Below are 24951 nucleotides of genomic sequence, written 5' to 3'. Positions count from 1 at the left end.
AAAATAGTCAAACTCTCCCAGGCTGTTGGAATGAAATAAAATAAAATAGTCAAACTCACAAAAGCAAAGAGTGGAATGCCAGGGGCTGAGAGGGGAGGCGGAGATGGGGAGTTACTAATCAATGTGCATGCATACAGTTTTGGTCCAGCAAGATGAATACACTCTAGATATCTGCTGTATGATATCATACCTATAGTCAACAGTAATGTATCGTATACTTAAACATTTATTTAGAGGGTAGATCTCATTTTAAGTGTTCTTGCCACACATACACAAAAGCAGGGTGCTGGATGCCTCTGTTCTGGGACATGACTTCTACTTCGACCTCCCCCACAGTTCTCCCTGAGACACTGCCTGCTCCCCATTCCCACCTTGCAGTTTCTCTTCTTCCCTTTGCAGTCTCACTCCTGCCTGCAAGTGAAACTGCACCACTAAGATTTGCAAACACCATCTTGTTGATAAACTGTGTGGATATGCCTGGGCCCAAACTTGTGTCCCTTGAAGTCTTAGACACTGGTTTCCTTTTCCTTTTCTCTTGGCGGCCATGACGACATCAAGCTTTCTTGCTCGGTCTCCCTCATCTCTCCTCCTTCCAACTCTTTGTGGCCAGTTTTCTTCTTTTTTCTTTTCTCTCTCTTTTTTTTTTGAAACGGAGTCTCGCTGCTGCCCACGCTGGAGTGCAATGGCACAATCTCGGCTCACTGCAACCTCTGCCTCCTGGGTTCAAGCAATTCTCCTGCCTCAGCCTCCCGAGAGGCTGGGATTACAGGCATGCACCACCACTCCTGGCTAATTTATATATATTTATTTATTTATTTTTTCTGTAGAGATGGGGTTTCTCCATGTTGGTCAGGCTGGTCTTGAACTCCCAGCCTCAGGTGATGGACCCTCCTCGGCCTCCCAAAGTGCTGGGATTACAGGCATGAGCTGCCCCAACTGGAGCATGGCCAGGATTTTTCTTTGTATTTTCTTGTTAGGAGAGACACTAACACTGGATGATGTGGCCAGGTCTTTTTTTCTTTTCTTTTCTTTTTTCTGTTTTTTTGCTTTGAGGCACGGTCTTGCTCTGTCACTCAGGCTGGAATGTAATGGTGGAATCATAGCTCACTGCAGCCTTGACCTTCTGGGCTCAAGTGATCTTCCCACTTCAGCCTCCTAGTAGCTGGGACCACAGACGCGTGCGACCTTGCCCAGGTAATTGTTTTTTTTTTGAGACGGAATTTTGCTCTTGCTGCCCAGGCTAGAGTGCAATGGCATGATCTCAGCTCACCGCAACATCTGCCTCCTGGGTTCAAGCAATTCTCCTGCCTCAGCCTCCTGAGTAGCTGGGATTACAGGCATGTGCCACCACACCCAGCTAATTTTGTATTTTTAGTAGAGATGGGGTTTCTCTGTGTTGGTCAGGCTGGTCTTGAACTCCCAACCTCAGGTGATCTGCCTGCCTTCGTTTCCCAAAGTTCTGTCATTACAGGCATGAGCCACTGCATCCGGCCCAGGCCATCTAATTAAAAATATTTTTTTCTACAGATGGGATCTCCCTACATTGCCCAAGCTGGTCTCAAACTCAGATCTTCCCACCTTGGCCACCCAAAGTGCTGGGATTACAGGCATGAGCCACTGTGCCTGGTCTTGCAAATTCTTTCACTTCGCACTCTACACACTCTCCTGGATAAGCCGCCTAACCAGCTGGCTTAGTTACCATCTGTATGTGGGTGATTCCCAAATGTGTGTCTCTTGCCCAGGTCTCTCTCCTGAGCTCCAGACTCAGATAGGACATCTCTCTGGCATCTGTAACCCTTCTTTCCCCTCACCCACCACATCTTCCCCATCACCAAATCCTGCCAGTTCTACCTCCTTGATCCACCAAGTCTTTCTGCATCTCTAGTCACCACATTAGTTCAAGCCTGTTTCCTCCCTCTAATGGATCTTGGCAACAGCCTTCTGTCTGAGTTTCCTGTGTTTGCTCTGGCTCTTGCCTCTTCAAACCATTTCTGCATGGCAGCACTAATGATTTTTGTAAAGTGAAAATTTGATCAGGTCACTTATCTGCTTAATTTCCTAGTAAGCCATGTGCTTCCCATTAACTTCAGGACAAAGTGCAAATGCGAGCATGTCAGTCACATCTCCTCTTGATCTGACCTTTCTGTATATTTCTAGCTCCAACTTTTGCTCCTTCCCTGACCCCAGGCAACACTAACCCTCCTGAACTATGTGGATTCATTGTGATTTCTTTGGCTTTAGGACCATCTGATTTGCTGTTGTGCCTGAACCACATTTTCCTGGTCTTTCCAGTCTAGATAAAATGCTCTTTCTTCAGCACTCTCCTCAGATGTCACTTCCTCCAGGAAACTTTCCACTATCTCTTAATGCCTGATTAGATGCCACCCCCACCTCTATCCCGATTGTTCTCCATGCACCCTGTGCCTGTACCCCTTGTCCTTTTAGTTGTATCTGTGTTTCCCTCAGACTGAAAGTTTCCTCAGGGCACATCCTCGGCCTGTTTCATGACTGTATTCCTAGTTAGTAGCATGGTGCCTGGCATATAGTAAGCATTAATTATACTTATTAAATGAAAGAACACATGATTTCCTAAAGCTTTGTCATAGCTTACCACAATGGTTAAGGACAAGGACATTGAAGCCAGTTGCCTCTGTTGGCAAATCCTGGCTCAGATGCTGACTATATGTGTACTCTTGGGCAAGCTACTCAACCTCTCCATACTTTGGTTTGATTACTTTGAAAACGTTTCTTATCTCATGAGATTGCTTTGAGGATCAAATAGGTTAATGTTTATATGCCCAGCATAAAGTAAGTGCCATACAAATAGGATAACTTATTCTACTTTATGACCAAACATGATACTTTTGAGAGTGAAACAGATGCAATTAGTAATTATGCCAGGAAAATAGATGTTAATCGGGACCGTCTTGGGCTAACAGGGACATTTGGTTACCCTGTATATAAGAGCTCTTAGGTAAATAAACGTTTTCATCTTTGTTGCTTTTGTTTTTCCGTGTCTATTTTCCTCTAGTGATTAGCAGTTAATTCTTCCAACCATAAAAGCTTGTGTGTTTGTCTTTAGAGACAACAGAGAAAAGGACTTGCGGGACAGCGTCCCAAGGTTCAGAGTTGGTAGGATACCATTAAAGAAATAGAAATGAAGTTGAATTTTTAGGCTCTGAGTATTGAAAAAAAGGGGAACTTTACATCCCACTGAAGCTGAGTAGGCTGTATGGGTTTGACAATAGGAGGCCACGTGGTTTTCTGATGGTAGTATGATTTCAAGGGGTCCAGCCTTTCCTGGAGCCTCATCTGGGGAAGATTTGTGAGTGAAGCAAACTGTGCCAATCTGCTTGACATGTTTTTGCTGTCTGGTCATTGAGTGTGATGTTTTCTTTCAAACTGTTTCAGAAACATGTAGTTCCATTTGCTTCCCCAACAGGGAGTTCTTTTCATTACTTCAAAACCGTTGTTTTTATGAACTGGGATAAAAACCTAGTGCGCAGAAGTTTTGCTGCACGGTCATTCCAATTTGAATTCTATTATTTCTCCTGCTTACCTGGGGAGGAGAAAAATATACCTTCTAAACACAGTTTTCCTTTTTCTGGTTTTCCAGACAGATGCACTATCAGATAACACACCTTGCAGCTGGCTACATCTGCCCAGAATACCAATTGCAGGCAGTTCTGGTGGTGACCACAATGTTGGAAGGGGGAAAGAAGGGGAAGAGGAGAGCAGCTTTTCTTATTTTGAAATACTGAAGCCTGTCAATCTGAGGAGGTGCCATTCAGAGATGTGTACCACCTCCATTCTCACCCTCTCTCCGTCTGGGGTGGGAGTGGAGGTAGTGGTGGGGAGGAGAAAGGAATAAGAGAATGAACTAACATTTGTGGAAATAATTTCCACAAAGCATGTTGGTCATGAGCTTAATAATATAGGTGCTCACCAGAGAATTGAAGACATATTTGACTGTTAGTTATTTCACATTTCATTCATTCAATGAATAATATATAAAGTGTTTACTATGTGTCAGCCACAGCACATCAATGCATATGAAGAATATTCTATAGGGCCAGGCGTGATGGCTAATGCCTGTAATCCCAGCACTTTGGGGGGATGAGGCAGGTGGACGACTTGAGGCCAGGAGTTTGAGACCAGCCTGGCCAATATGGCAACACCTTGTCTCTACTAAAAATGCAAAAATTAGCCAGGGATGGTGGTGCATGCCTGTAATCCCAGCTACTTGGGAGGCTGAGGCACAAGAGTCACTTGAACCTGGGAGGTGGATGTTGCAGTGAGCCAAGGCTGCACCACTGCACTCTAGCCTGGGCAACAGAGGGTGACTCTGTCTCAAAAGAAAAATAAAAAAGAAAAGAAAAATAAAGAATATTGTATAAAAGGTAGGCTTAAAGTTGTGTGTGCTAATTTTTTTTTTTTTAGAGATAGATAGACTCTTGATTTGTAACCCAGGCTGGAGTAGAGTGGCATAGTCATAGCGCACTGCAGCCTCAAGCTCCTGGGCTCAAGTAATCCTCCCACCTCAGCCTCCTGAGTAACTAAGACTACAGGCACATGCCACCATGCCTGGCTAATTAATTAATTAATTTTTTTTTTTGTAGAGATGGGGTCTTGCTATGTTTCCCAGGCTGGTCTTGAACTCCTGGGCTCAGGTTTTCTTCTTGCCTTGGCCTCCCAAAATGTTGGGATGACAGGCGTGAGCCACTGCTTCTGGCCTATGTATGGTAATTATCTTAGTTTTGGATATGTTGAGCTTGAGATACAGATTTTCCATTAAGCATTTGGATATAGCTCTCTGGGGCTAGTCTGTGCAAGGGAAAAGTCTGTGCAAGAAATATAGATTTGAAACGATCCTCAAATAGGTGGTAGTTGTAACACAAATACTGAGTGAAATAATTATGGTTATATGAGGGAGAAGAGCATCAAGAATGGAACATCAAGTAACCCCTGAGTTTCAAAGGGAAAAATGAAGAATTTATAAAGAAGATTAAGGAGGACTCTCCAGAGATATTGGTGGAGAATCAGGAGAGAGGGATTAATTTAATTAGATTTTTTCTATTTCCTTTTTAAAAATCAACTTTATTGAGATGTAATTTACATACAACCAATGCACCTATTTTGAATATACAGTTCCCAGAGAGATGCCACCATCAGATGCTACCGCCTGAGCAGCCAACAGGCAGTTCTGGTGCAGTTTTGACAAGTATATACACTCATGTTGCCCCCGCTCAAGATGTAGAACATTTCCATTGTATTAAAAGCTCCCTCCAAAGTAACACCAATTATTTTCAGACTATTCCAAAAGGACAAATAGGAGAGAATTACTTCTAACTCATTCCATAAGATAAGCATTACTCTAATACCAAAACCAGATAAGGATACAACAACAACAAAAATAAAACTACAGGCCAATATTCCTGATGAACATGGATGCAAAAATTCTCAACAAAATACTAACAAACATAATCCAACAATGCATTAAAAAGATAACACACCAGAATCAAGTGGGATTTATTCCAGGGATGCAAGGATGGTTCAACATACACAAATCAATAAATGTGATATACCACATTGTACAAAAGAATAAAGAGAAAAACTATATGATCATCTCAATAGATGCAGGAAACAGCATTTGATAAAATTCAACATCTCTTTATAATAAAAACTTACAACAAACTAGGTATAGAAGAAACATACTTCAAAACAATAAAGGCCATATATGGCAAACCCAAAGTTAACATCATGCTGAATTAAAAGCCGTTCCTCTAAGATCTGAAACAAGACAAAGATGCCCACTTTCACCACTTTTATTCAACACAGCACTGGAATTCTTAGCCAGAACAATTAGGCAGGAGAAAGAAATAAGGGGAACTCAAACTGGATAGGAAGAAGTAAAATTGTCCCTGTTTACAGATGACATGATCTTATATTTAGAAAAGCCTAAAGACTCCACAAAAAAACTGTTAGAATACATGAATTCAGTAAAGTTGCAGGATACAAAATCAACACACAAAAATCAGCAGCATTTCTATATGCCAACAGCAAACAATCTAAAAAAGGATACATCAAGAAAGCAATCTCATTTACAATAGCTAAAAAATTAATAATAAAATACCTAGGAATAAATTTAACCAAAGAAGTGAAAGATCTCTACAATTAAAACTATAAAACACTGATGAAAGACATTGAAGAGGAAACACACACAATGGAAAGATATCCCATGTTCATGGATTAGAAGAATTAGTATTGTTAAAATGCCCATACTACCCAAAGCAACCTATAGATTATATGCAGTTCCTACCAAAATGCCAATGACATTCTTTACAGAAATAGAAAAACAATCCTAAAATTTGGATGGACTCACAAAAGACATTGAATAGCCAAAGCAATCCTGAACAAAAATATCAAAGCTGGAGGCATCACATAACCTGACTTCAAATTACACCGTAAAGCAATAGTAACCAAAACAGCATGGTACTAGCATAGAAACAGATACATACACCAGTGGAACAGAGTAGAGAACCCAGAAATAAATCCATACATTTACAGCCAACTCATTTTTGACAAAGACACCAGGAACATACACTGGGGAAAGGACAATCTCTTCAATGAATAATGCTGGGGACCAGGTGTAGTGGCTCAAACCTGTAATCCCAGCACTTTGGGAGGCCAAGGCAGGAGGAATGCCTGAGCCCAGGAGTTTGAGACCAGCCTTGGCAAGAAAGACTCTACAAAATAAAAAAAATTATCCACATGTGGTGGTGCATTCCCATGGTCCTACCTACCCAGAAGGCTGAGATGGGAAGATCACTTGAGCCTGGGAGGTTGAGGCTGCTGTGAGCTGTGGTTGCACCACTGCATTCCAGCCTGGGTGACAAAGAGAGACCTCTCTGTCAAAAAACTAAAAAAAAAAAAAAAAAAATGGTGCTGGGAAAACTGAAGATCCATATGCAGAAGAACGAAATTAGATCCAGGTAAAAACTGAGCAAATGTTCTGAATAGACACTTCCCAAAAGAAGAAATACAAATGGCCAATAGGTATATGAAAAAATGCTGGACATCACTAATCATCAGTGAAATACAAGTCAAAACCACAATGAGATATTATCTCACCCCAATTAAAAAGATAAAAAATAACATGCTGGTGAAGAGGAGAAAGGGGGATGCTTGCACACAATTGGTGAGAATGTAAATTAGTACAGCCATTATGAAAAACAGTATGGAAATTCTTCAAAAAACTAAAACTAAAAGTACAACTACTATATGACTCAGCGATCCCACTGCTGGGTTTGAGAAAGGAAATTAGTATATCAAAGAGATATCTGCATTGCCATGTTTATTACAGCACTGTTTACAATAACCAAGATAAGGATTCAACTATTTTATACTGTCTTCAGTAATATATGAGATTTCTAGGTGCGCTATTTTCTCACCAAACTTGGTATCACTACAATTTTTAATTTGTAGTCATTCATTCTGGTAGGTGTGTGGTAGTACTTCATTGTGATTTTAATTTCTGTTTACCTGATGACTAATGATTAAACATCTTAGCATGTGCCTATTGGCCATGCATCAGGTCTATTTCTGGTCTATTTAGTTGTATTTGTGTATTTGTCTTTCCTTACCCTAATATTACATTGTATTATTTAGGGTCCTCTATAATAAGCCTTGAAGTGATATTATACAAGTCCTACAACTTTGTTACTCTTTATTTCAAAACTGTGTTGGGTATTCTAGGTCATTTGAACTTCCATATAAATTTTAAAATCAGTTTGTCAATTTATGTGAAATAAAGGCTGTAGGGTTTTTCACTGGAATTATATTGAATCTATCAATCATTTTGGTAAGAGTGGACAACAATATTGTGTTTTCCAATCCATGGACAAAATATATCTGTCAATTTATTTAGGTATTCTTTAATTTCTCTCAGCAATGTTTTCTAGTTTTTCACGTATGGATTTTGCACATATTTTGTTAAATTTATTCCTAAGCATATTATGTTTTTGATGCAATTTTATGATGTGCTTTGGTTTTTCATGTTTCTTGTGCCTGGGGTTTACTAAGTTTCTTAGGTTTCTGGACATCTAATTTTCATAACAATTGGAAAATTTCAGTTATTATTTCTTAGTATCTTTTTTTCTGACCTCCCTTCTCACTCTCTCTGTCTCTTTCTTTTTCCCCCTTTGGAGTCTGATTGCCTCGTAGCTCACTAATGCTCTGGCCATTTTTTTTTCAGTCTTTATTCTTTCCATGTTTCATTTTGGATAGTTTCTATTGCTCTGTCTTAGACTTCACTAATTTTTTTCAATGTCTAATGTGTTGTTATTAATCTGAAATATTTTAATTTTTATCTTTACAAGTTCAATTTGGGCTTCTTATTTTTATTTATTTTTGAGACAGGGTCTAACTTTGTCACCCAGGCTGGAGTGCAGTAGCCCAGTCTTGGCTCACTGCAGCCTTGACTCCCCAGGCTCAAGCGATTCTCCCACCTCATCCCCAAATAGCTGGGACTATGGGTGCATACCACCATGCCCAACTAATTTCTTATTTATTTATTTTTTTATTATACTTTATGTTCTAGCATACATGTGCACAATGTGCAGGTTTGTTACATAAGTATACATGTGCCATATTGGTGTGCTGCACCCATTAATTAGTCATTTACATTAGGTATATCCCCTAATGCTATCCCTCCCCCCTTCTTCCTGCCCTCAACAGGCCCTGGTGTGTGATGTTCCCCTTACTGTGTCCAAGTGATCTCATTGTTCAGTTCCCATCTATGAGTGAGAACATGTGGTGTTTGGTTTTTGGTTCTTGTGATAGTTTGCTGAGAATGATGGTTTCCAGCTGCATCCATGTCCCTACAAAGGACACGAACTCATTCTTTTTAATGGCTGCATAGTATTCCATGGTGTATATGTGCCACATTTTCTGTAAAAAATTCTTTTTGTACAGATGGGATCTTTTCTTATGGGATTTTTTCTGAAAAAAATTTTTTTGTACAGATGGGATCTTCCGATGTTCCCCAGGCTGGTCTCGAACTCCTAGACTCAAGTGATCTATCCACCTCAGCCTCCCAAAGTGCTGGGATTAGAAGCATGAGCCACGACGGTCAGTCCATTTGGTAATTTAAAGATATCTTTGATGTTTTTACTTAACATGCTCAATCTTTCCTTTACCTTCTTGAACATATGAATATAGCTTTAATAACCACTTAAATGTCTTTGTCTACTAATTCTATCATCCATGTCATTTCTAGATTAGTTCTCATTGATTTTTCTCTTCATTATGAATTGTATTTTCTTGCTTATTTGTGTGTCTTATAATGTTTTATTGAATTCCAAATACTATGTATTTTACCTTGTTGGGTGCTGGATACTTCTGTATTCTTATTAATATTCTTGAGTGTTGTTCTGTGATGTAGTTAAGTGACTTGAAAACTGTTTGGTCCTTCTGAGGCTTGCTTTGTTCGGCATGACCAGAATTCTTTGGTGTATGGTTAATATTGCCCACTACTACAGCAACGTCTTTCTGAATATTCTACCTGATGACCTGTTAATGATGAGGTTTTCTTTTCTTTTTTTTTTTTTTTTTTTTTGAGACAGAGTCTCGCTCTGTCACCCAGGCTGGAGTGCAGTGGCTGGATCTCAGCTCACTGCAAGCTCCGCCTCCTGGGTTTCCGCCATTCTCCTGCCTCAGCCTCCCGAGTAGCTGGGACTACAGGCGCCCACCACCACGCCCGGCTAGTTTTTTGTATTTTTTTTAGTAGAGACAGGGTTTCACTGTGTTAGCCAGGATGGTCTCGATCTCCTGACCTCGTGATCCACCCATCTCGGCCTCCCAAAGTGCTGGGATCACAGGCTTGAGCCACCGCGCCCGGCCAATGATGAGGTTTTCTACTGTGGCTAGTAGGTGAACACTGAAGATTTTTCCCTGTACTTTTTTCAGGTTAATTTTTCTTAGCCTTTGGTAGTTTCCTCACGTGAATGTGCAGATCAGCCTTCAGCTGCAGACCTTCCGCAGATCCCTGGACCTCTTTATCTGTGCTGCTCTCTCAGCTCAGTTGCTCTCCCGGGTGAACTCTAGCTGGCTTGGCCTCCTCAGATTCCCAGCATGATCTCCGGAACTGAGGGAGACTTTTGGACTCTGCCTGCATTCCTCCTTCCTGTGATGAAGCCCGGAAACCCTTTCCTATCACAGACTGTGAAAATCATAGAACACACCTTGCTTGTTTCCTGAATTCACTGCCTGTGCTGCCTGATGCCTAATGTCTGAAAGCTGTTGTTTCATATGTTGTCTCTGGAGTTTTAATTGATCCCTGTTATTCCATGTTGATCAGAATTAGAAGTCCTGATGCTATTTTATTTAATTTTTTATTTTTATATATTTAGGGGGTAGAAGTACAGCTTTATTACATGCATATATTACATAAGTAAAAAAATCTGGGCTTTTAGTGTACCTATCACATTGTACCTAATAAAGAATTTTTCAGACCTCACCCTCTGATCTGGTTTGGCTCTGTGTCCCCACCCAAATCTCATCTTGAACTGTAATCCCCATGTATTCAGGGAGGAACCTGGTGGCAGGTGATTGGATCATAGGGGCAGTTTCCCCCATGCTGTTCTCATAGTAGTGAGTGAGTCCTCATGAGATCTGATAGTTTTATAAGTGTTTGGCAGGTTCCTTCTTCACTCACACGCTCTCCCTCTCACCTGCCACCACGTAAGTCATGCCTACTTCCCCTTCCGTCATGATTGTAAGTATCCGGAGGCCTCCTCAGTCATGTGGAACTGTAAGTCAGTTAAATCTCTTTCCTTTATAAATTACTCAGTCTCAGGAAGTTCTTTATAGAAGTGTGAAAATGAACTAATACACCCACCTCCCACCCTCCCACCTTTTGTAGTCTCCAATGTCTGCCCTTCTACTCTATATGTCCATGTGTACTCAATGTTTAGGTCCCACTTACAAGTGAGAACATGTGGTATTTGACTTCTTGTTTCTCAGTTATTTCGCTTAGGATAATGACCTCCAATTCCATCCATGTCACTGCAAAAGACATGATTTCCTTCTTTTTTTATGGTTGAGTAGTATTCCATGGTGCGTGTGTGTGTGTGTGTGTGTGTGTGTGTGTGTGTATAACATTTTCCTTACTTGATGCTATTTTAAATGGTATTAAAGTTTTTTAAAAATTCCAATTATTTATTCATAGTCTATGGAAAAATATTTTATTTTTGATATTTGACCTTGTATTTGGTAACCTTGTTACATTCACATATTAGTTTTCACTTAAATTTTTTTTTTGGGACAGGGTCTCACTCTGTTTCCTGGGCTGGAGTACAGTAGCACAGTTTTGGCTCACTGCAGCCTCTGACCTCCAGGCTCAGATGATCCTCCCACCTTGGGCTCCCAAGTAACTGGGACAACAGGTGCGTGTCCCCATGCCTAGCTAATTTTTTTGTGTTTTTTTGTAAAGACAGGGTTTCACCATGTTGTCCAGGCTGGTCTTGAATTCATGGGCTCAGGCAATCTGCCTGCCTTGACTTCCCAAAGTGCTGGAGTTACAGGCATGAGTCACTGTGCCTGACCAAAAATATTCATTTTCTAAATTTATATTTAATTTTTTTTTTTTCGAGATGGCGTCTTGCTCTGTCACCCAGGCTGGAGTGCAGTGGCATGATCATGGCTCACTGCAGCCTTAACTTCCTGGGCTCAAACAATCACCCTACCTCAGTCTCTCAAGTAGCTAGGAATACAGATGTGCACTACCATGACCAACTAATTTTTTATTTTTTATTTTTATTATTTTTTATTATTTTATTTATTATTATTATTATTTTATTTTTATTATTATTATTTTTTAAGACAGAGTCTCACTCTGTCACCCAGGCTGGAGTGCAGTGGTGCAATCTCGGCTCACTGCAAGCTCTGCCTCCTGGGTTCACGCCATTCTCCTGCCTCAGCCTCCTGAGTAGCTGGGAGTGCCCACCACTGTGCCTGGCTAATTTTTTGTATTTTTGGTAGAGATGGGGTTTTGCCATGTTAGCCAGGATGGTCTCGATCTCCTGACCTCGTGATCCACCCGCCTCGGCCTCCCAAAGTGCTGGGATTACAGGCGTGAGCCACCGTGCCCGGACTAATTTTTTATTTTTTGTAGAGACAGGGTCTCACTATGTTGCTCAGGCCAGTCTTGAACTTTTGGGCTAAAGTGATCCTCCCACCTCAGCCTCCTAACGTGCTGGGATTACAGGTGTGAGCCACCACGCCTGGCATTTTCACAATTTTTTGTGGTAGATTCCTTAGGAGTGTCCATGGGCACAATCACGCTATCTGTGACTACAGAACATTTTGCTTCTTCTTTTACAACTTGTATTATCTCCTTCACTCTCTTCTGTGCTGGAAATGCTATACATTGTTGAATAGAAGCTGAAAGAGCAGCTATCTTTTTGCCTTCTTGATCTTGGGAGGGAAAGCATTCATTCTTTCACCATGAAGTATGATGTAAGCACTAAGTTGCTTTTTTTACCTTTTTCTGAGACAGAGCCTTGCTCTGTTACCCAGGCTGGAGTGCAGTGGCGTGAATGTGGCTCACTGCAGCCTCAACTTTCTGGGCTCAAGGGATCCTCTTGTCTCAGCTTCCTGAGAAGCTGGGCCTATAGGAGTGCATCACCAGGCCCAGCTAATTTTTTATTTTTTGTAGGGCTGGGGTGTCATTATGTTGCCCAGGCAAAGCACTGTAGATGTGATTTATTTATTTATTTATTTATTTATTTATTTATTTATATAGAGACGGAGTCTCACTATGTTGCCCAGGCTGGTCTCGAACTCCTAGGCTCAAGTGGCCTCCCGAAGTGCAGGGATTACAGGCATGAGCCACTGTGCCCAGCCTGTAGATGTCTTTATTGGGTTCAAGAAGACTATGTGGTGGGTAATGTAAGTATATTTTTGAAAGAAGGGGATAAGTTGAGAGTTCTTGGACTTAATTTTCTCAGTGAAGCAGGAGGCCAGGCTATCTGATGAGGGGATGGGGAGAATGAGGTGGATTTCTAATAGTGCTTCATGAACCTCTGAAAACACAAATCTATGGCAGAGTGTACAGTTTTCTGTACCAGGACTCGGAGCTCCAGGTTTAGGACCAGGTGGGCAACTGTAGAACTGGGTTCTGTAGGGTTTTCCAGGACTTATGAGTGGAGGGAAAAGGGAGCATGGGTATTGAGGGAGCTGGCGGGAAATAATTCAAGTTGTTGGCCAGAGTTCTAGCTTGGGTTTTAAAAGACTGAAGTCTGGGGATTGAGGGGAAGGGAAAGATAAACTGTGAGGCCACAAGGGGTTAAAGGGCTGGAACTCAGTGAGGCCAAGGAGTGGTGAAGTGGGAGGAACAGAATAGAGTTGGGAGGATTGTGGTTCAAGTGGGATGTTGAAGTTTCATGCTTTTCCACATCACAAGGGTAATGTGCCAATGTTGTAACAAGGTTTGAGGGAGGCACATCTTACGCATGAAAGTGAAAACCCAGTCATCACGCTTATGAACTACGAAAGGATCCAAAGTTTTTTTTTGAGAGGCAGTGGAGCTATGGTAGTAATGGTCTAATTGTGGCCTTGAAAAGTATAAATAGAGCAGAAGGTTATTTGAAATGATTAGGAAAGTTAGGGGAAGGTTAGGGTGTGGGATGGATTGGGTTCGGCAGTTTGTCTCAGGATGATGGTGGAGGTTAATGTGTAAGGTAAATGGGGGAGTCCTCAGCTGCTGTGAGCCAGGGTCAGTGACAGCCAGAAGAAGTACAGGGCAATGAACAATTTGGTATGAGGGGGACTTTGACAAAGGTAGAAAAGTCATCATGTAGAACTGGCAGGGGAAGCTGGGAGACTGCTGACCTCAAGTGCCCCCTTCTTGGCTGGAAAATAGAACTCGCGGGAGGAAGAGCAGCTTTCCCTTAAGAGGGCTGCAAGGGAACCAGCGTTCTTGGGGCAAGGCCAGGCTTCCGTTACGGTAAGGAGGAGGAAGGTATAGTGAAAGTTCTTGCAGATTGTTACGGATATAGAAGAATTTGTTTTTAGTGGAATGAGGTTACCAAGAACACAGAAGGAAAACTGACAGGAAGATGGCTAGGAGAAAGGTGATGTCCGAGTGAAAGTGAAAGTCCCAGTGAAAAGACTTAAAGTGTGGAGACTGTTTCATCCATGTATCACAGTATCAGCCACATAGTAGGTGCTCATTTAATACAGCCAAGTGGAGGGCTGAATACAGTCCGTTTCTTGTGGCTTCTTACTTTGATTCTCTGAGACTTCATTTTTCCATGTTTCCTGGGGAATGCTGCTGCTTTTATCCCCCTAGTTCTGAAATTTATAGCAGTTTTCTCTCCAAAGTCCCAATTCTTTCCATCTGGCAGAGTCGATGCCTTATTATTCTATGGTGTAACACCCTAGGAGGGCCTGGAAAGCCAGAGGTGAAATCTCTCTCTGGTTACAACTTGGGAGAAGCTGAAGTTCAGAAAAAGCAAAGAGTTCGTTCAACAGAATAGATTAAGATTTACCATAGACTGTGAAAGAAATAAAGATGCTTCCCTCAGTCAAAGTTTGAGGCTACCAGCCTGTACTGTGGCCCCCAAACCAGCCCCAGCGGGGCGGCGTGTGGGACTCAGGGAGAGCAGTAGTCCAGGGCGGACTGTGGACAGTTAGGCTGTGTGCAAGGCAGCCTCCAGCAGGTGGGGCTGTGGAGTCGCAGAAGGCTGGCCGCCTTGAGCGGAATGCGGCGCTGCTGCCACCGTCTGATTTGGATGGAATCATCCTTGCGGTATGTGGAGTCAAGCTCGGGAGATTGCTACCTTCTCACGGAGAGCCAAGCTTGGGAGATTGACTTTGCTACTTCCTCATTCTCCACCATTACTGCAGAGCCCTATTGCCTCGGGGGAGGAGAAGGTCTTGATGGGGAATGTCATCTAATGGAACGTTCACAGGGTTTATGAGTTTTAAGTCCCAGAGCACTCACATTCTAGCTGTGGGCACACAGGCCACTTGCTGGACCTCTGAGACTGAGTGATAATGGAAATATATGTGAAAGCCTTGATAGAGTGAAGACTAAAAATATAAGGATTTATTATTAATGCTTAATGGGTAGTTAAGAGCAAAAATATGTTCCTTGATCTATTCTAGGGAAGACGAACTCTGGGGAAGCTATGGGCTGAAGATCTTCCTATTCGCAGAAGAATCGGTCCTTCTGACTATATGTTTTCACTTCTGTAAGGTCACATAGTGGGGTGAGGGGTAAGAATGCCAATTTGCCACAGAACATTCTAGGGAGGTTGTAAGCCCTCAGAAAACAGAATTCATAAAAGTAATAGTAATAAACTACCATCTATATGACTACTATATACCAGGCACATTACCTGTGTTATTCAATTTAATCATCATAACAGTACAATAGGATAGATGTATTTATCTATTGTAACTAGAAATTGAACATCAGCATCTGAGAGATATGAATAGCAGAGGGTTACACAGATAATAAGCAGTGATGGCAGGATTTGAACCCAGGCCTTTTTGGCTGTAATGGCTTATGTCTTTCCCACCATAACGTGTGAACTCATCCTTTATTAAATCTCTAAGCCATTTCCAAGGACCTGTTTTAAGCTGATTGCTTAAAAATCGCTCAAGGAACTTGTTAAAATGCATATTCTTGAACCCCACCCTGGGGGAGCCTCATGAATGATTTAGATTTTTCCTTTTCTCTCTCTCTTTTCATGCCATATTCCCTTCCATTACTTTAGTTGTTGAACAGTCACAGTAATCAGGACTTCCGTTTTTTGAACGCCTTGTGCCTTACGCCTTTCCTTGAAAACAATGGCAAATGCAAACTCATTTTGTCAAGCCAAGGATCCCTGAGTTTCCCCACCAGAGGATTATACAATCAGCAACTCCTTTTTGTTTCAATAACACATTTTTATCTCCCTTATTTTGCTGGGGGTGCAGGAGTTATGTTTGGACACAGATAGTTCACTACTAGGGAGAAGCTTCTACTTGGGGAGGACTTAGCCCTGGAAGGGAGATAGGAGCAGAAACCAAGTGGATTCCTGGGGTTTTATTCACCTAGATCAATCAACAAGTATTTATTGAATACTCTGTGCCAGACACTAGGCCAGGTATTGGTGCTGGAGCAATGCATACAATAAAGTCCCTACAGTCATGGAGTTTTAGGTAGGTAGAGCGGGTATTCGTGCAGAGATTCAAATGAAGTGGCAAAGCAAACCATGAACTTCTGGGGAGAAGCATACCTGGCAGAGGGAATAGCAAGTGCAAAGACTCCAAGCAGGAGTCTCCTGGGAGTGTCTGAGGAACAGCAAGAAGGCTAAGGTCCAGCAGAAAGGCAAGAGTGGAGTGTGCAAGGAGCAGCAAGGTAGGAGGTGGGAGGGGAGAGGCGCCACTGGTTGTATCATGACCTTCCAGGCCACTGGGAGGATTTTGGGTTTTGTTCCAAGTGAGACAAGGAGCCACTGGAGGGTTTTCTATAGGAAAGTGACACGATCCAATTTACATTTTAAAAGGATGACACCAGGTGCTGGGTTGAACATAGACTTCAGGGGGCAAGGGTGCGTGCTACCTGAATACCAAGGCAGCTCTGTCTTCTGCATCTCTTGAACAGTTTTGGCAGATTCTATTCCTCATCTCTCCACCATGGTCAACAGGCATTAGTCCATTTTGCATTGCTATAAAGGAATACCTGAGACTAGGTAATTTATAAAGAAAACAGGTTTATGTGGCTCGTGATTCTGCAGGCTGTGCAAGCATGGTGCTAGCATCTGCTTGGCTTCTGGTGAGGCCTCAGGAAGCTTTTACTTGCGGCAGAAGGCATGTCACATGGTGAGAGAGGGAGCAAGAGAGAGATGCCATGCTCTTTTAAACAACCAGCTCTCATGTGAACTAATAAAGTGAGAACTCACTTATTACCATGAGGACAGCATTAAGCCATTGGTGAGTGATCCACCCCCATGACCCAGACATCTCCACCATGCACCACCTCCAACATCAGGGACCACATTTCTACATGAGATTTGGAGGGAACACACATCCAAACCATGTCAGAGGTCAAGCGTTGCCCCTCCATCAGTCCTCTCTGCTCCTCTTATTCACTCTCAATCATAGCACCATGTTTCTCAAAAGTTGCAAATTGGTTGCAGTAGTGGATTTGATAATTGTGAGAATGTTGGCCAGAATTAGTTATGTCTGAATACCAGACCAGCCAAGCCAAAATGCCGCCATTATACTAGAATAAAGCAATTTCTACTTTACGGACAAAGTGGCAGAGCCATAACTCATTTACTCACTGACTCCTTCACTCTCTTTCAGCTCTCATTGAGCATGTACCTTATGCACAAGGCACTGCATTAAGCCACTGGAGAACTAGATATTTTTGAAAAGCTCCCTAAGACATAAACTCTGCCCTTGAGCAAACTCTTAAACTAGTTACTAGCATTTATCAATCACTTTTGAAGGGTCAGACACTGGTTTAAGTGCTTTTTATGTATTGCCATATTTAATCCTCAAAATTAATGTGATTAGTTAGGTACTATTTTAGTATTTTTTTTTTTTGAGATGGAGTCTTGCTCTGTTGCCCAGGCTGGAGTGCAGTGGTGCAATCTTGGCTCACTGAAAGCTCTGCCTCCCGGATTCACACCATTCTGCTACCTCAGCCTCCCAAGTAACTGGGACTACAGGCACCAGCCACCACGTCCAGCTAAGTTTTTGTATTTTTAGTAGACGGGGTTTCATTGTGTTGGCCAGGATGGTCTCGATCTCCTGACCTTGTGATCCGCCTGCCTTGGCCTCCCAAAGTGCTGAGATTACAGGCGTGAGCCACTGAGCCTGGCCTATTTTACTATTTTAAAGATGAGGAAATCAAGGCACCCAGAGGTTAAGCAACCTGTTCAAGTTGGTTATTAGGTGAACTGAGATCTGAGCCCAGATGCTGTAGCTCTCGGGTGTAGATGACTGGTTCTTAGGCTGGAGGGATAGCTAAACACATGATTATAATGCAATGTGATGAGTATCCACCAGAGCTACTGGGAAATTTTAACATTATTGAGGGGCAAGGCCCAAAGCCTTTTCAAATTTCCAATCCTGTTAATTCCACTGTAGTATAGTATATAACTTCTCCCCATAAAATGCTGTGAAGTACAACTAAGATTTTTAAGTGATCCTTCCAGATTCTTAATAAAATATTAAAGTAATTTATAAAGCTATTTTCTGGCTAAGGACCATTCCATTTTTGGACTGTTTCACTCACTCATCATTTCCATCACCAGATGATAGTTTTTTTTTTGTTGTTGGCGGAGAGGTGGGGGGGGGGCAGTCCATTCTTCATAAAAGAAAAAATAAAATTTGTTTTTGTTAAGTAGATGCCAACCAAGTTGGTTTGGGTTATGAAGTCTTGGGGGTGGGTTGGGGCTTGTCTTACTCACTATTTCATCTACTTCTCCTCTGTAGGGACTTCATAGCTGGCTGGAATCAAATTTATGCCTCAGTAAAATGACAAATCAGTATAAGTTGGGGGACGTTTATGGTCTTTTGGGAACAGCTGAAACCACAAATCTTACATCCTAGAATATCAAGGGGGATATATTACTGGATTCCCAGTTGCTGAGAGAGCACAGACTGAGCCACAAACTAACTCTGCCTGGAGAAGACAACGAAAGCTTCAGGGAATAGTTTAGATTTGAGTTGGGCTTGAAAGACACATTGGTATTCAACAGCAATAAGGTGAAAGAAAGGTGTTCTAATAAAGGAAAAGTTTGTGTAAAAGATCTGGGGAAGCGTCAGCCAACTGGGCTTTCTGGGATTATTCCATCCTAAAACCCCAAGTCCTTTGGGTGGGACAGGATCTGAGCTGCAGTCTCTGTCACATTGTTTCCATTTTGTAGGATGTTATCATGATTTTTTTTTTTTTTTTTTTTTTTTGAGATGGGGTTTCGCTCTTTAGCCCAGGCTGAAGTGCAATGTCTCAATCTCGGCTCACTACAGCCTCCACCTCCCGGGGTTCAAGCGATTCTCCTGTCTCAGCCTCTCGAGTAGCTGGAATTACAGGCACCTGCCATTATGCCCTGCTAATTTTTTTTTTTGGTATGTTAGTAGAGATGGGGTTTCACCATGTTGGCCACGATGGTCTTGAACTCCTGACCTCAGGTGATCTGCCCACCTCGGCTTCCCAAAGTGCTGGGATTACAGGTGTGAACCACTGTGCCCGGCCTAATGATACATTGTACATTTACTCATGAATTCTCTCTCTCTGTCTCTTTCTTTTTTTTTTTTCTGTCTTTTTTTTTTTGTCTCTCTAGCTTTATTGAGGTATAACTGACATGCAATAAACTACATACAAAGTTTACAATTTCATGAGTTTTAAACACATCCACAGAATCGTCTCCAGAATCAAGACAGTGAATATACCCATCATCCTCTGGAGTTTCTTTGTATCCCTTTGCCATCTGTCTTTCCCACCCACTTTTGCCCCTTTCCCCCAGCCTCGGGCAACCACTGATATGCTTTCAGTCACTATACATTTGTTTGCATTTCTAAAAATTTTATGTAAATGGAATCATATAATACTTACGTCTTTTTTCAAGAGTCTTTCACTTAGCATAATTATTTTGAGACTCATTCACATTGTCCTGCATAACAATAGTTCATGTTTTTTTAAATTGCTGAATAATACTCCATTGTATGGATACACCACAATTTGTTTCTCCATTTTACCATGAATGGGCAAATGGGTTGTTTCTATTTTTTCGCTATTACAAATAAAGTTGCTATGATGAATCTTGTACAAGTCTTTTCTGAAATTATGCTATCTTTTCTTTCAGGTAACGATCTTGGGATATGTTTGGTATGTATTTAACTTTTACAGAAACTACTGAACTGTCTTCCAAAGTGGTTGTACCATGAAAGTTCCACCGATTCCACATTTTTGCCAATACTTGTATGGCCATTTAAAAAATTTTAGCCATTCCAATAGGTGTGTAGGGTGCCTCATTATGGTTTGAATTTGCATTTTCTTAATGACTAATTATATTGAGCATCTTTTCATGTTCTTACTTGCCATCTATCTTCTTTGTTGAAGTGTCGGTTCAAATCTTTAGCTCATTTGAAAAGTTGGTTGCTTTCTTTTGTTGGATTTTTAGAGTTTGTTGTATTTTTCTGGACATAAGACCTTTATCAGAAACGTCTTCTGCAAAGTCTCTCTTCAAATGTGTGGCTTGTCTTTTCATTCTCTTAGCAGTGTCTTTCAATGAGTAAAATTTTTAGTTTTGATGAAGTCCAATTTATTTTTTTTTCTTTTATGGATTGTATTTTTGGTGCCATAGCTGAGAAATTTTTACCTGAGACTCAAGTTAACACAAATTTTTCTTCTATTTTTTAAGAAGTTTTATAGTTTTAGGTTTTTCATTTAGATCTATGATCTATTTTGAATTAATTTTTGTGTGTAGTAAAATGTGTGGATTGAGGTTTATTTTTATTTATTTTTAATTTAATTTAATCTTTTTATCTTTGGGCAGCCTTTCCAGCCAGAGCATGCTCAGAGAGACTCCTTATCTTTATTTTTGACATGATATCCAATAACTTTAGCACCATTTGTTGAAAAGTTATTGTTTCTCCACTGAGTTGCCTTTGCACTTTTGTCAAAAATCAGTTGTCCATATATGTGTGGGTCATTAGTTCTTTTTTTTTTTTTTTAAAGAAGACATGACCATTTCATAAACTTAATGAGCCATATCAGTTGTTCATTATGAAGACGTGATGCTTCATAGCCTTGGATCCTTTCTTGAGGTTTGTGGTTGAATCTAGTTTCACAACTTGGTCTAGGCACTGGCCTCAGATTAGGACAGAATTATTCCTATAAGGCCAGATAATTTTTTTGTTTGTTTGTTTTAAAGGGTAGAATTAATATTTGTTTGTCATTTATAATCAGATGGCAGTTGGGTATATAGTCTCCATACTTCATTATTTTTGGTAAATAAAAAACTACAAGTTTTAAATAGTTAATGGCTCCTTATGTTTTCAGAAAACATGATTAGAGTAATTTATTAATGGTGGCTTCAAGTTTTCCCTTATTAGCTCCAAAAACTGGAGCCCACCCACCTTTCATTCCTTTAAAAAAACTGGAAGATGGCATGCATTTCTTCATACTCTGAAGCGAACATCCCATCCTGACAGTTACCCACATCTGCTTTGAGGAACACCACGCTGGAATACTTTTCAGCAAGGGAATGAAAGAAGGGCTTGATCATTTTGCAAGGCCCACATCATGTGGCTGAGAAGTCAACTACAAGTTTATCCCCTGCAGCATCTGAGCCTTCCTGAAAAGCAAACTTGCTCTTCTGCTTCACCATTAAGACTGTTGGGGTCTGATGACTGACTGTAAGAACCGATGGAAATGGATTCAAAGTGCTGGACTGAGCTTTGGCCAGTGGACCTTTGTCTTTTGGATTGTCCTCTAAACCCTGATGTTGAACTCATTTTCTAACAGGAAGGACAGACTAGTATTTCTGTTTTCTGGTTGACTGATCAGTTTTCCTGATTGCCCCTAATGCCACATCTGGGTTTTCACCGAGTCCTAGCTAGCTCTCTTCTTTTCTCCCCTAAATGAACACTTTAATGACTTTACTTAATCTAGTCTCTGCCCTTAAGTATCTGAAATATGAGCCTCTTAGACCAAAGATAGGCAGTTTAATTTTATCAAAGACCATGAGCCTGGGGGGAGGAAATCAGTCAAAGGTCACTTAATAAGCCAGCTTAATTGAAGTGGTTTGGTCTCCTTAGGGAAATGTAAAATATTCAACTCAGCAGCTTAAAAATGTTTTTATTGAGATATAACTCACATATCATAAAATTTACCCTTTAAAGTTGCACATTTCAGTGGTTTTTATTATATTCACAAAGTTGTGAACCATCATCACTATCTAACTCTACCCGAAAATAAACCTTATACCCATTAAGCAGTCACTTTTCATTTTTCCCTCCTCCCAGTCCCAGGCAACCACTAATCTACTTTCTGTCTCTATGAATTTGCCTATTCTGGATGTTTAACATAAGTGGCATCATACAATGTATGGGCTTTAATATCTGACTTCTTTATATAGCATAATGTTTTCAAGGTTCATCCATGTTGTGGCATGTATCAGTACTTCTTTCTTTGTGGCTGAATAATATTTCATTGTGTGGATATACTTCATTTGGTTTATCCATTCATCAACTGATGGACATTTGGGTTATTTCTACTTTTTGGAAATTACGAATGATGCTTCTATGAACATTTGAGTATGAGTTTTTATGTGGACACATGTTTTCAATTCTCTTGGATATATACCTAGGAGTTGAATTGTTGGGTCATATGGTAACTCTTTATTTAACTTTTTGAGGAATTGCCAAACTGTCTTCCAAGGCAGCCATACTATTTTACAGTTTTACCAACAATGCATGAGAGTTCCAATTTCTGCACATTCTTTTCAACAACTGTTATTATCCATTTTAAAAATTATAGCCATACTCGTGGATATGAAGTGATATGTCATTCTGGTTTTGATTTGCATTACCCCAATGACTAGTGATGTTGAACATCTTTTCATGTGCATGTTGGCTACTTGTATATTTTATCTGAAAAAATGTTTATTCAAATTCTTTGCCCATTTTTAATTGGGTTGTCTTTTTACTTTCTTTGTTATTATTATTATTTTAGAGATGGGGTCTTTCTGTGTTGCCCAGGCTGGCCTTGAGCTCCTGGGCTCAAGTGATCCTTCTCCCTCAGCCTCTTGAGTAGCTGGGATTATGGGTGCTGGCTTATTTTTGAACTTTCTTAATAGTGTGCTTTGAAGCACAAAATTTTTAGTTTTGATGAAGTCCAATTTATTTATTTTTTCTTTTGTTGCTATGACCATCTGTTTTTAAAATTAAACTCAGAAATCCTAAAGCTTTTCCATTAAGCACAACAAATAATAAAACTCCATATCTTAATTCCATGTTGTAGCAACTTAGGGGGTGGAATTGATATCAGGGAAAGGGAGAAGATGGGGGTAGATTCTTTACTTGGACTTTAGACCCCAAAGTATGAATGTTAGCAACTGCTTTTGAGCATTGAGCACATAATCATCAAGGATAATTAACTCTTTGGGAACTGCCCTAATCATTAAACCTTTAGTAGCTTTCTTCTGGAAGGGGAGAAGCCCCTGCTACCAAGAGGGAGCTCACTTTCTGCACTGCAGCAATGTTACCTAAGGACAAGTGAAAATGAAGATAAAGTGTCAGAAAAAGGGAGAGCTTTGCAGTTAGGCTGTTGGGAGTCTCCATTGGGTTCTCTGGAACTAGATGCTGCAACAGAGGTAGAAGTGCAACGGGGAGGACATCTGTGAATGGAAAAGGGAGGAAGCAGTTTTCTGTTTTCTGGTTGACTCATCAGTTTTCCTGATTGCCCCTAATGCCACATCTGGGTTTTCACCGACCAAGAAGAGCTCTTGGCCTCTGATGCAGACTTGACAAAGCCTCTGCCAGTCTAATGGGGTACTCCGAGCAAAAATCGCTTGTTAGAGGAGTTCCACATTGGTAGAAGAGGGATGGGCCATTGTGCTACCACCTTGCTCAGCCATTGGCTGGGAGCTGCCTTAAGAAGAGAGTGACTGTGGCTTAAAAACTGAGGTGGTCCTTGAAGGAACTAATTGCTGGGGGCAAATAAAACCAACATTATTGGTAACAGGGGAGTGAGTCCTTTATTGAAGGGGCAATGTAAGCATGGAATCTCCATGTCTGCCATACAGACAAACATGAAGTTCAAATTCCAACAACATGTGACCTTAGGCAACCCCTCTTCTTCAGTTTTTCCATCTGTAAAATGGAGAAAATGCTTTCCTTACAGGGTTGTGAGAGGATTAAATAAGGCAAGAATGAACATAGTGTCTGATTCAGCACAGGCATTCGATAAGTATTAGTTCTTCCCTTTCCCCTAGATGAAAATAAGCCAAGGGAACATTCTGTTCTGCAAACCAGTTCCCACCCTGCTTTTTCTAAACTTCATTTTCTTTCAATTTCCAGGAGGGGACCAAGTCTCTGTGGCAGTTTCCTGATCTTCTGGATATGCTGCCATGCTGTCCCAAGGCTGGTGGTGTCCCCTGACTTGTCCCTCTCCTGACTTTCTCAGCCTGGAGACTGAAAGCTCTCTTTGACTGTTGGCCCTCCCAGGCAGAGTCCACCGGCTGTTAGGGTGAAATGGGGCTGATGCTTCCTGGAATCCACCAGAAGTATGCAAATTGCACCATCTCTTTCAGTTGCCTGCGCCTGCATTCCATCGAAGATTCCTGTAAGAAGAAACCATCCTGTTCCTCTTTGTAAGTGCCTCATTAAAGCTGGAGGACAAATTCCTCCTGCTTCACTTGCCCTGGGAGGTGAGATAGCACCTGAATGGGAAGAGGAGGATGTGCTCCGCGTGATGTCATCCTTCTTGGGGTATTCTGACCACAGGGACACTGGTGTCCAAGGCCTGGGTACTTCCTGTGTGCCTGATTCACTGGGGAGTCCCACCTCATTGGGGTATAACCATGAAATGATTTTATTTCTTCCAGTAACTGCCCTGGCTGTGCTGTGCCAGATCTCTCTTTCCTGCTGAGGAGCCGCTCCCTTAACGATGTCTTGGTCTGGTTCCATAACTTTTCAGCCACTTTCGGTTACTGTAACAGTCTCATTCCAGTAATTAAGACTCAGCCTCTTATATTTTTAAAACTTTCATCGCAAACTCGATTCAGAGCTCTTCTCTCCCATTCCCTCCACGACAAGTGAGAGTTGGGTCCTGGCTGTTTGGAGCAGTGGAGGGGAAGTAGGGCCTGGCTTGAGGGTGCCTCACCTCCTCCCTCCTCGGGCCTCAGCATCTGTATTTGAGCAGAGGGGAGGGATGGAGAGTAAGAG

The 24951-nt window shown here is 41.4% G+C and overlaps 1 non-coding gene and 1 pseudogene across 1 annotated transcript; both read right to left on the bottom strand.

The window, feature by feature from the left end:
• Nucleotides 1–13453: 13453 nt before the first annotated feature.
• Nucleotides 13454–13557, bottom strand: LOC112616343. Its single transcript, XR_003117616.1, has one exon. It is a non-coding gene; the product is annotated as a small nucleolar RNA U13 (small nucleolar RNA).
• A 7516-nt stretch (nt 13558–21073) lies between these two features.
• Nucleotides 21074–21392, bottom strand: LOC112610337 (annotated as a pseudogene).
• Between the last annotated feature and the right edge of the window lie 3559 nt (nt 21393–24951).

The sequence above is a fragment of the Theropithecus gelada genome, chromosome 1 (assembly GCF_003255815.1).
Source record: "Theropithecus gelada isolate Dixy chromosome 1, Tgel_1.0, whole genome shotgun sequence".
Taxonomy (NCBI): Eukaryota; Metazoa; Chordata; class Mammalia; order Primates; family Cercopithecidae; genus Theropithecus; species Theropithecus gelada.
This window is presented reverse-complemented; position numbering and strand designations above follow the sequence as displayed.